At 44.9% G+C, this 10,466-nt stretch overlaps 1 pseudogene; it reads right to left on the reverse strand.

Annotated features, from left to right (window-relative positions):
- Positions 1-248: 248 nt before the first annotated feature.
- LOC119284203 lies at positions 249-7,365 on the reverse strand (annotated as a pseudogene).
- Between the last annotated feature and the right edge of the window lie 3,101 nt (positions 7,366-10,466).

The raw sequence follows: 10,466 nt of genomic DNA on the forward strand, positions 1-10,466 counted from the left end.
TCGCCTGCATGGAAACTTGTAGCATTAGGAGAGAACACACACAGGGAAGGACAAAACTAACACCAGACCTAAGGGAGAATGTACACTCATACTAGAAAATGAATAGCATTCTTGCAGGCTGGCAACTGAACATTGTGTGTGGGTAAGGTATATGTAAAGGACAACTTATAACCTGTATGTATGCATCACTTCCGTTCGTACGTGCTAAGGCCAATTCAAACCCCTGAGACTAGCGGCATTGAATCGTTTTACAGGGTAGAATCATTGTCCCAGATCTGAATTTTAGCTGCTATTATAACACGAAATTGATTTTGGGTTTGGCGTGTGTGACACTGACTGCTGCTGAAAAACTGGACATGGCCATGGTAGTTAATGCGAACGAAGATGGGCATGGAGGGGGTGAGGGGCGGAGACTTACTACTTCGATGTTGATCCTGTAGACGACGTGCAACCGGCGCTTCTCCCGGCTGCTGGCCCGGTAGGCCAAGGCGAGGAGTTGGCCCTTGCCATGCAGCTCGAGGCCGGCGGCACCGTCGACGGCCACGCCAAAGACCACGACGGCCTTGGCGAGGACGTAGAAGAGGGAGCCGATGCTGCAGGCCGCCGCCACCCACAGGTAGGCCGCGCCGCCCCCGCATGCCATGTACGTGCCTGCACACACGAAAAAACAGCGATCGATTAGTAACCAGGAAGGAAATCAGATGGCGATTCGAGATCAGGAAATTGACAGCATGCGCTTAACATGGAGGGGAGGAGGGAGTGGGCGGGGTGTTTATAGAGGATGAGGAGGGAGCGGGTGGCGGAGATGGCGGGGAGGTCGGCGAGGGAGGAGCGGAAGTGGAAGCCCCTGGCCTGGTCGAGGAGGCTATGCATGGAGGCGTGGTGGACGCCGGCGGGGAGGAAGTTGGAGAGGAGCGCGGGCGGGAGGAGCAGGTCAAGGAGTATGATGAGGAGCCCGATGTGAGCCTGAGCAGAGGCGCGCTGGACGAGGAAGGGGCGGAGGCGTCGGCGTGGAGCCAGCAGAGATGGCGGTGGAGGTGCGGCGCCGAGGGCGGAACGAGCACGGCGGCCATGCGACGGAGGGCGCCGACTGAGGCATCCGGGACGGGCGGAGGAGCAGGTGGTGGTGCGCGGGCGCGGGCGGCGGTGTCGGATCTGAATCGGCGGGGTGGCGGCGGCGATGTGGGAGAGGGAGCGCGTGAGGTGGATCTGGAGCGCTAGGGTTCGTGGGGTGAGAGGGCGAGGGAGTTTTCTTTTTTATTTTTCTTTTTTTGAGACAAATAAGGGGAGCGGGGTGAGGGAGAAAGGGCTGCCGTCCGATCCGAGAGCATCCGATGGTGTTTGAGCACGATCCGCGTGACATGTCCATGGACCAATCAGAATCCAGTACACGTTATGACCTTCTAAATTTGTCGTAATTGACTAAAAATAAGGTGTTAAACCATAGTTTTTCAAAAAAAGGTGTTGAATCATATAAACAATTTTATGATATGACAAATTCAAAAAGAAACATTCTCATTGTGTCACCAAATCTTTAGATGTAAAATGCTTTCGATCCACCTCTCATCAAAAAGACAAATTATATTTCAAAAAAGCATCTACCTCGGCATTCTTTTGTTTTTCTTCTACTTTTTCACATGAAAATTTCAATGAAATGATCTCATATTATGCACAATGGTGCATCTTGAAATGGCAAACAATGTTACCTAAGGAAGTTTTCATTTTCTTTGCACGGAAAATTCATTTTTCATTTTTGAGTGCCCGAAAAGAGGCTTTTTTGTGAAGGACCTACCAAATATTTGTTGCAAAATTGTACTAAATCAATTTTCAAAAATGCTAGGACATATTTGATGCACAATTGACCAAATGATTGGGTGTAAAAAGTTTTGATCCACCTCTCGTAAAAAAACAAATTCCCGCCGATTCAGTTGGAAGCGGGTCAAATTTGAACTATAGCTACCTCATAGTTTGCTCTTTAGTTTTTCCAAAAATCATTTCTAGGTACATAAGTATCTATTTAATCAGAGAAACACCAAAAAAATTCCAAGATTCAACCACTAGCTAGGAACGGTCATTCTCGCCGTTTTGACCGCATTTTGAAACGGGCATAAAAAATTCAAAAAAAAACAAAAAATTGGGAAACCTTCGCATTGTTTCATTATATGTGGCCAAGTTCCAAGGAAAAATAACAAACTTGTAATGCGGAAATTATTTTTAAAAAGTGTTCTCAGAAACGAGCTATCACATGTGGAGATCAATGGCTTTCAAGCCAAATGATCAATCTTATGGTCACATTCATGGCATAGTTTGTTCAAATGATCTCATATTGTGCACAAGGGTGCATATTGGAATGGAAAACAATATTGCCTAGGGAATTTTTCATTTTCTTTGGACGGAAAAACCATTTTCCATTTTTCGAGTGCCCAAAAGGAGGTTTTTTGTGAAGGACCTCCCAAATAATTGTTGCAAAATTGGACCAAAGCAATTTTATAAAATACTAGGACATATTTAATGCACAATTGACAAAATGGTTGGGTGTAAAAAGTTTTGATCCACCTCTCGTGAAAAAGACAAATTCCCGCCGATTCAGCTGGAAGCGGGTCAAATTTGAACTGTAGCTGCCTTGTAATTTGCTATTTATTTTTTCCAAAAATCATTTCTAGGTACATAAGTATCTAATTAATCAGAAAAACACCAAAAAAATTCCAAGATTCAACCACTAGCTAGGAACGGTCATTCCCGTCGTTTTGACCACATTTTGAAATGGGCGTAAAAAATTAAAAAAAAACAAAAAATTGGGAGACCTTCGCATTGTGTCATTATATGTGGCCAAGTTCCCAGGAAAAATAACAAACTTGTAATACGGCAATTATTTTTAAAAAGTGTTCTCAGAAACGAGCTATCAAGTGTGAAGATTCATGAATTCCAAGCCAAATGATCAATCTTATGGCCACATTCATGGCATAGTTTGTTCAAATGATCTCATATTGTGCACAAGGGTGCATATTGGAATGGCAAACAATGTTGCCTAGGGAAGTTTTCATTTTCTTTGGACGGAAAAACCATTTTCCATTTTTCGAGTGCCCAAAAGGAGGTTTTTTTGTGAAGGACCTCCCAAATAATTGTTGCAAAATTGGACCAAATAAATTTTGTAAAATACTATGACATATTTAATGCAAAATTGACAAAATGGTTGGGTGTAAAAAGTTTTGATCCACCTCTGGTGAAAAAGACAAATTCCCGCCGATTCAGTTGGAAGCAGGTCAAATTTGAACTGCGATTGCCTCATAGTTTGCTATTTATTTTTTTCAAAAATCATTTACATAAGTACCCATTTAACCATAAATACATGGTTTGGTGGCGATACGTCGAGGTTTGGATGGTGGTCGAGGGCCCCAACTCTAGAGCACGTAAACTCGCATGCCCGCCGCGAGGTCACCGCGTGGCCGTGGCGTTGCCATGTGTTCTGGGCAGCCTAGGCATGTCTAGTGGGTTGGGAACTCCCCAGGTAGGTGCTAGGAAGAAAATTACAACATAAGATTCTCACGAGGAGACCGATCGATGCTCAAACATGAATTAGCAGCCAAGTGTTTGATTAACGGTACGGGAAATGTACATGGCTAATGGGCTTGAGTTTTGGCTGAGGATGATCAGTTACTAAGAAGACCGTCTTCAGAAATTTTCAGCTCAAAAGGAGGAGCCTAGGTGGTACTTGCTTTGCAAAGTACCACACTGGACATAAATACGAATGTTGAAGCTAGGCTCAAAATAATGAATGGATTGAGCTGGCATTTGGTGGAGGATGGTTATTTGGGCATAGGAAAGCACTGTAGAAAATGGATACTATTTGGACATGCCAAAGTGGTACTTCCTTCACAAACTGTTGTTCTGAACAGAATAGGAAAATGAATATTTTTGAATTATTTCTGAACTAGGCAAGGAAGGTTTTTTACATATTTGACGAATATATGACCCAAAGAATTTATGAGATTTTTCTGGGAATTTTGGGAATGACAGAAATATAGGTTGCTTCACAACCTAGGGCAAAAACTGTCACATGGACATGACACATAGGCAAAACTGATGAGATGGCGCCTAGTCATCACAACCCACCACAATCTACAAGGCTATGACCATCTAAATTGGTCATTAAGAACTAGAAATAAGGCAGCAGACTAGCACTGTTTGCTTTGTGACCATTTCGTGTAAGGAAATTACGACCTTTCTGACCAAAATAGTCGCAATGGTTTAGGGTTTGTAGCCCCCCGAACAGCTTTTGACCAATTGGTCTAAAATTGTCATAGATCTATGACCAATTCTTTCAGGGTCATTGACAGAAGGTCACTAGTTGACATATTTCTTGTAGTGACAAAGAGCAACACAACTCACCAATTTCTGTGGACACCTTGCATTCGTCTCAATCTCAGAACACACGAAAGTGACTGACCTTCATGGAACCTGAATGGATTCAAGCCATGCAAGAAGAGTTCCAACAGTTTGAGTTGAACAATGTGTGGGAACTGGTCAAGCCTCCTGATCCTCAGAAGCACAATATCATTGGCACCAAATGGATATATCGCAACAAGCAAGATGAACATGGTCAAGTGGTCAGAAACAAAGCTCGTCTAGTTGTTCAAGGCTACACTCAAGTGGAAGGGATTGACTTTGATGAAACTTTTGCTCATGTGGCAAGGCTTGAAGCTATTCGCATACTGCTTGCCTATGCAAATCATCACAACATTCTCCTATATCAAATGGATGTGAAGAGTGATTTTCTCAATGGAAAGATAGAAGAAGAAGTATATGTTGCACAACCTCCTGGCTTTGAAGATCCAAAACATCCTGATATGGTGTACAAGCTCAACAAGGCACTGTATGGCCTCAAACAAGCCCCTTGCGCTTGGTATGATACGCTCAAGGACTTCCTGAAGAGCAAAGGCATCAAACCTGGTTCACTGGACCCTACTCTCTTCACGAAGACTTATGACGGTGAACTATTTGTGTGCCAAATATATGTGGATGACATTATCTTTGGTTGCACCAACAAGAAATACAGTGATGAGTTTGGTCATATGATGCAAGAGCAATATCAGATGTCCATGATGGGTGAACTGAAGTTCTTTCTGGGTCTCCAAATCCGTCAGAAACGCAATGACATCTTCATCTCTCAAGAAAAATATCTCAAGGATTGCCTGAAGAAGTTTGGAATGCAAGACTACAAAGGATACACGATGCCAATGCCAACCAAAAGTCATCTGGGTCCCGACGACAATGGTAAAGAATTCGACCAAAAGGTATACCACTCCATGATTGGTTCTTGCTTTATTTATGTGCATCTAGGCCAGATATAATGCTTAGTGTTTGCATGTGTGCCCAATTCCAAGCGGCACCAAAGGAATCGCATCACTTAGTTGTGAAGCGAATACTTCGATATTTGGCTTACACCCCAACACTAGGATTATGGTATCCAAAGGCTCAGAGTTTGATATAGTTGGATTCTCAGATGCTGATTATGCTGGTGACAAGGTTCAATGCAAGTCCACATCAGGCACATGTCACTTTCTAGGACGATCACCTGTCTGTTGGTCTTCAAAGAAGCAGAACTGTGTATCTCTCTCCACTGCTGAATCCGAATACATTGCTGCTGGATCCTGCTGTGCTCAGCTTCTCCGGATGAAGCAAACTCTCAAGGACTATGGTATACACCTGAAGAATGTGCCTCTCTACTGCGACAATGAGAGTGCCATCAAGATTGCCAACAATCCAGTTCAGCACTCGAAGACAAAGCATATTGAGATTCGTCATCACTTCCTCAGAGATCATGTTATGAAGGAAAACATTGATATAATCCATGTCAAGACAGAAGAGCAGTTGGCTGATATCTTCACTAAGACCTTGGATGAGAAAAGGTTTTGCAAGTTGCGGTGTGAGCTAAATATCTTGGAATCCTCGAATGTCCTGTGATTAGGCACACATCCTAACACCTATGCAGTTTGATGACTTAGATGTGCAACACATGAAGTAATGTATATCTTCAATCAATGAAGACATACACTCTAAGTGTGAATACATTAATGTGGAAATTGATTTTAGAGCGCCACGATAATTGTGCGCCGTGTCTGGGTCTAATACTTCCTATACGGTGGGTAACGCCACCACCAAAATCTTACTAAGTGTTTCCTCATGGCGCCATATTTGCAAAGTCTTCACAATTGATTTAAATTCAACATTAATTTGATTTCGTGATTACTGATTTGGCTTTACTCTGTTATATATATACACTGTATTCTGTCCCCTACAGCATTCACTTATAGCTATGTCTTCTCGTTTGAATCTTTTGAACTAAGTGAATGTGATCGGACCCTAACCTCTCTATGCTTTCTACCTCAAGCTCTATCTATCCAAATCATATGCATTCTGTTGAAACTGTCGAATGTCTTCTCTGCGTCCTTGTCAGCAGAATATATAGAGACAAACATTTATATCTAGCTTTAATGACATATCTTTGTGCCTGAAACCCGGAGAGTTCTGAACGACCACCCCAACAATCCAGTGTGCGTGGGAACGTGGAACAACTCTCAATGAGTTGCATGTTCCCCAAGTGTCCATCAGATGTGAACCGCCAGGGGCACCTGCATAATTGCACTGTGTTGTCTCTGTCCTTATAAATGCCTGTCTTGTCTCGGTCAAAAATCCTTCTTCCTCCTTCGCCATCTCTCGCAAACCCTAGCACCTCCGCTAGCTCTCGCCGCCGTCGTCGACGAAGCGCTTAGCTGCCGCGACCTCCTCGACGCCGTCCTCACGTCGGCCACGGGCCTCATCTTCTCCACCATTGCCATAGGTGTCTTCCGTAGCCAAGTTAGGGCACGGGAGATCGAACTGCTCGGCATCCATCTTCGCTCCGTCTAGCAGTTCTTCGTGTGGTAATAAAAGTTTACTTTTTACCGTTTTTTGATCTGATAGATTCATCCCTTCCTACCAAAAGTGGTTTCTAGATCTTCGAACATGAATCTATCTCTTTCTGCATCTCGTATTCTGCCTAGTATATTCACTTATGCTTCTTCACAAGTTAGATTCCTCACTTGTACTTATTCTTGGATTTGTACAACTCTGGAACCAACTCTAATCATATAAGTGAATGTCTTCCAGTTATGAGGTCAATGTCTTCAAACTGATTTATCTTCAAAATCTTCGGAGAATGCATATGACCTCTTCCCCTGCCCTCGCACCTTCAATGCTGTCATAGGTACATGTCCATGGGAGAATCCCTTGGTTCTCATAGTCTGCATTCATTTGCAGAATTCCTGCAGAGTCACATCAACTCACCTGAAGCAAGTTCCTGTCAGTCCAGCCGTGTGAAGCCATTGCACGTACTGAAGCCTTTCAGTTTACACTTGATGGCAACTGAAAAGTCAGCAAGAAAGGGAGGCAGACAACATCGTGGTAACACCTCCAATGACTTACCTCCAGATTTGCACAAGATGTACCAAACTGATCCAGAAGAAACCTATACTGAACGCAAGAATCGAATCAAATGGATTCGAAGATATTGGGCAGAAGAATGGTTCAGATATCGCTTCATCACCAAAGAGTATGCAGAGAAGAATGCCATCAAGGCACCCTGGGGTGATATTTTGTACAAAAATCTTCCACCCAGGACTCAGGCTGAAGCTATTGAGCAAGGTTTCTATCCTTGCATGGTGCGCGGACCACAACCTGATAATGCTAACCCATCTTCACTACTCTGGTGTCGTGAAGACAGTCTGTTCAAGCGCAACTACCAGTTCGCCAAAGACTCAGCTATAAAGAACAAGAAGGATCTGGGGCTTGACTTCAACCCTGGTCCCTCCTCACCTCGGGACAATGGCACCCGTGAAGCCAATGAAAACAGGATTGGCCCCTTCTACAACCTTACTGGCCTCATCACTCACATTACTATTCAAGGTGCCAAAGTGGATCATTCTGATGAGGATTCTGACACCGACGATGCTCCAGCTCCTCCTCCAAAGCCTCAGAAGCAAAAGAAGACTAAAGCTTCAAAACCATCTGCTGCTCCAAAGGCTTTGAGAGCGAAGCCATTGGCAACTGCCCCTTCTGCTCCTAGCAATAACTCTGAAGATCTCTCTTGCATCTCCATGAGACGTGAGAAGCCACAGAAGACACCAGCTCAGCAACTGAGTCATGCACTGACGCCTGCATCCATTCTGAGGAATGAATTTGAACCCATTGACTTGTCTTCAGATGAATAATTTGTGAAGATGCTCTGGAGAAGCTGATCAAGAGCAAGCAAGAGGCGGAGATCTTCAACGATCTGCCCCTCTTTGATGTAAACATTCTGAGGAACTTCATTGATGAGTGGTTTGATAATCAAGATCTCAGCTTTGATGACCTTCAGCTCCCCATTGGCGTCAGCGTTGCTTTCCAAGGCGCCATTGCTTCTGAGCTTGCTCTGGCTCAGCACATAGTTGAACTGAAGCGAAAGATAGACTTTGAGAAGGAACAGTTCAAGAAGCATGTAGCCAAACTGAATGTGGCTGATGTCCAAAAGTTCAAGGTGATGCTTAATGACCTCAAGGAGTCGTTTCGGAAGAAACGCGAGGAAGCCAAAGGCTCAAGCGAGCGCATGAAAGCACTTGCAAACAAATGCGTTCAAGCCTACAATGAAGCTAAAAAGTGCAAAGCACTTGGCCGCCCTAGCATTGACCCCTCAATGGCTGCCAAGAAAAAGAAGTCATCTGAAGCCAACACTAAAGCACCACGGCAGGAGGAACCACACATTGTCTTCCCTGCCAGCATGCACGGCTCGAAGCCCAAGGCTCCTTCAGTGGCTTATGAACAGAAGAAAACCAAGGCAGCTGAAGCCGAAGCAAGGAAGCGGAAAACCAAGCGCACCACTGATGAAGCACCACCCCCTAAGAAGAGAAAAACCAAGAAGAGAGATCGGGCTGCTCCTACAGAGCCCCTTGTTGTTGAACCCCTTGCCTTTATTCCCCCTCCGCCTGCAAACCAAGAGCGTCGAATTATTGTTCATGAGCCTGCTTCCATAGAGGCTCCTGAAGTTCAAGAAGTTCCTGTCATCGACCCCATCGCGACTGAAGACATTGTTCAAGATGATACAGTTCTTCCTTAGATCAAGCGCCCATCGGTATCATCGCCTGTTCAAACGAACAGTGAGCTTATTAGTATTGGTCGTCCTTTGACGCCAATCTCACAAGATGCATCATGGGCTGATCGCCCTCAGCAAATTACCCCACATCAAGACTCACCAAGTACACCCCAACAGTCATATGTGTCCGTCATCAGCCCCATGTCCAATGATGACAACTACATGGAGACATCACCATCACCAAAGGTGTCGCCCGTATTCCAACGGATTCGCAAAGGCCTGAGGCCATCTGTCTCCATGCCCACCATCACAGAAGAGGGCTCCAACTTGTCAAGTTCAGTGGAACGTCAAGTGTTCTCTGAAGACAATCCTTCTGTGACGGTCCCTGTGTCTGAAGCCAATGCTACTGAAGACCCTCCGGCTGCATCAGCCGGAGCAACACAAGAAGAAGAGCCTGTCGCTACTCCCCCTGCAACTCAAGAAGAAGTTAATGAAGAGAACCAGTTTATGCCAGAACCTCCAGCTATTCAAGTGGAGGGTGAGAATCCTGAGGCTGCCACAAATGACATTCCTGAAGCCAATGACGTTGTCATGGCCGAAGCCAATGTGGAGCCTACAGTGGGCAATGCACCAGTGGCCAATGAAGGCAATGAAGCCCATGAAGAAGCTGAAGTCCATGCCGCACCTGACACAAATCTGCAGCCTAAAGTCAATGACACTGCTCCTGTTCCACCTCCAAGGACACATACCATCGAGCAAGCATACAACTATGGCCAACTTGTCACTGTCATATGGCCTATTCTGATTCCTCCACCTGCTGCTGGTCCTCAATTTGATTACCATGTCGAGCACAGGCCTCAGGTTCAGAAGCCAAAGCCGAGACTGCCCAGATTTCCAGGTACTGCCACTTCACCAGGATCTTTCAATGTCAACGGCTTCATTGCACACAACACCTTCTTCGATAGCGATAAGAACCCCTACACCAGGCCCAAGATTTCATCTGATCGATTCTGGAGTTATCAGTAGCGCATCTATTATTCATGCATTCTGTACAACCAAGGCCGCATATTTCCGCATATGCGCCTTGATATTGAAGCCATAACTGGCCTACCCTGCTTAGAAGAAGCTCTAGATTGCTTTAGAGAGGCTGGCTTACTGCATTTCGTCACTGATAAGGAGCACTGGAATGAAGAGTTGCTGCTTCAATTCTACGCCACTCTTTATATCATAGGCTACAACAGGGATCCTAAGACTTGGGTCCTTGAGTGAATGACAGGTAATATCCATCATGAAGCCAAAGCATTTGATGTCATTGAGCTTACAGGCCTGCCCACTCTAGGTGATCTCTATGAACCTGGTT

This window comes from Triticum dicoccoides, chromosome 4A, assembly GCF_002162155.2.
Source record: "Triticum dicoccoides isolate Atlit2015 ecotype Zavitan chromosome 4A, WEW_v2.0, whole genome shotgun sequence".
In the NCBI taxonomy this organism is placed as follows: Eukaryota; Viridiplantae; Streptophyta; class Magnoliopsida; order Poales; family Poaceae; genus Triticum; species Triticum dicoccoides.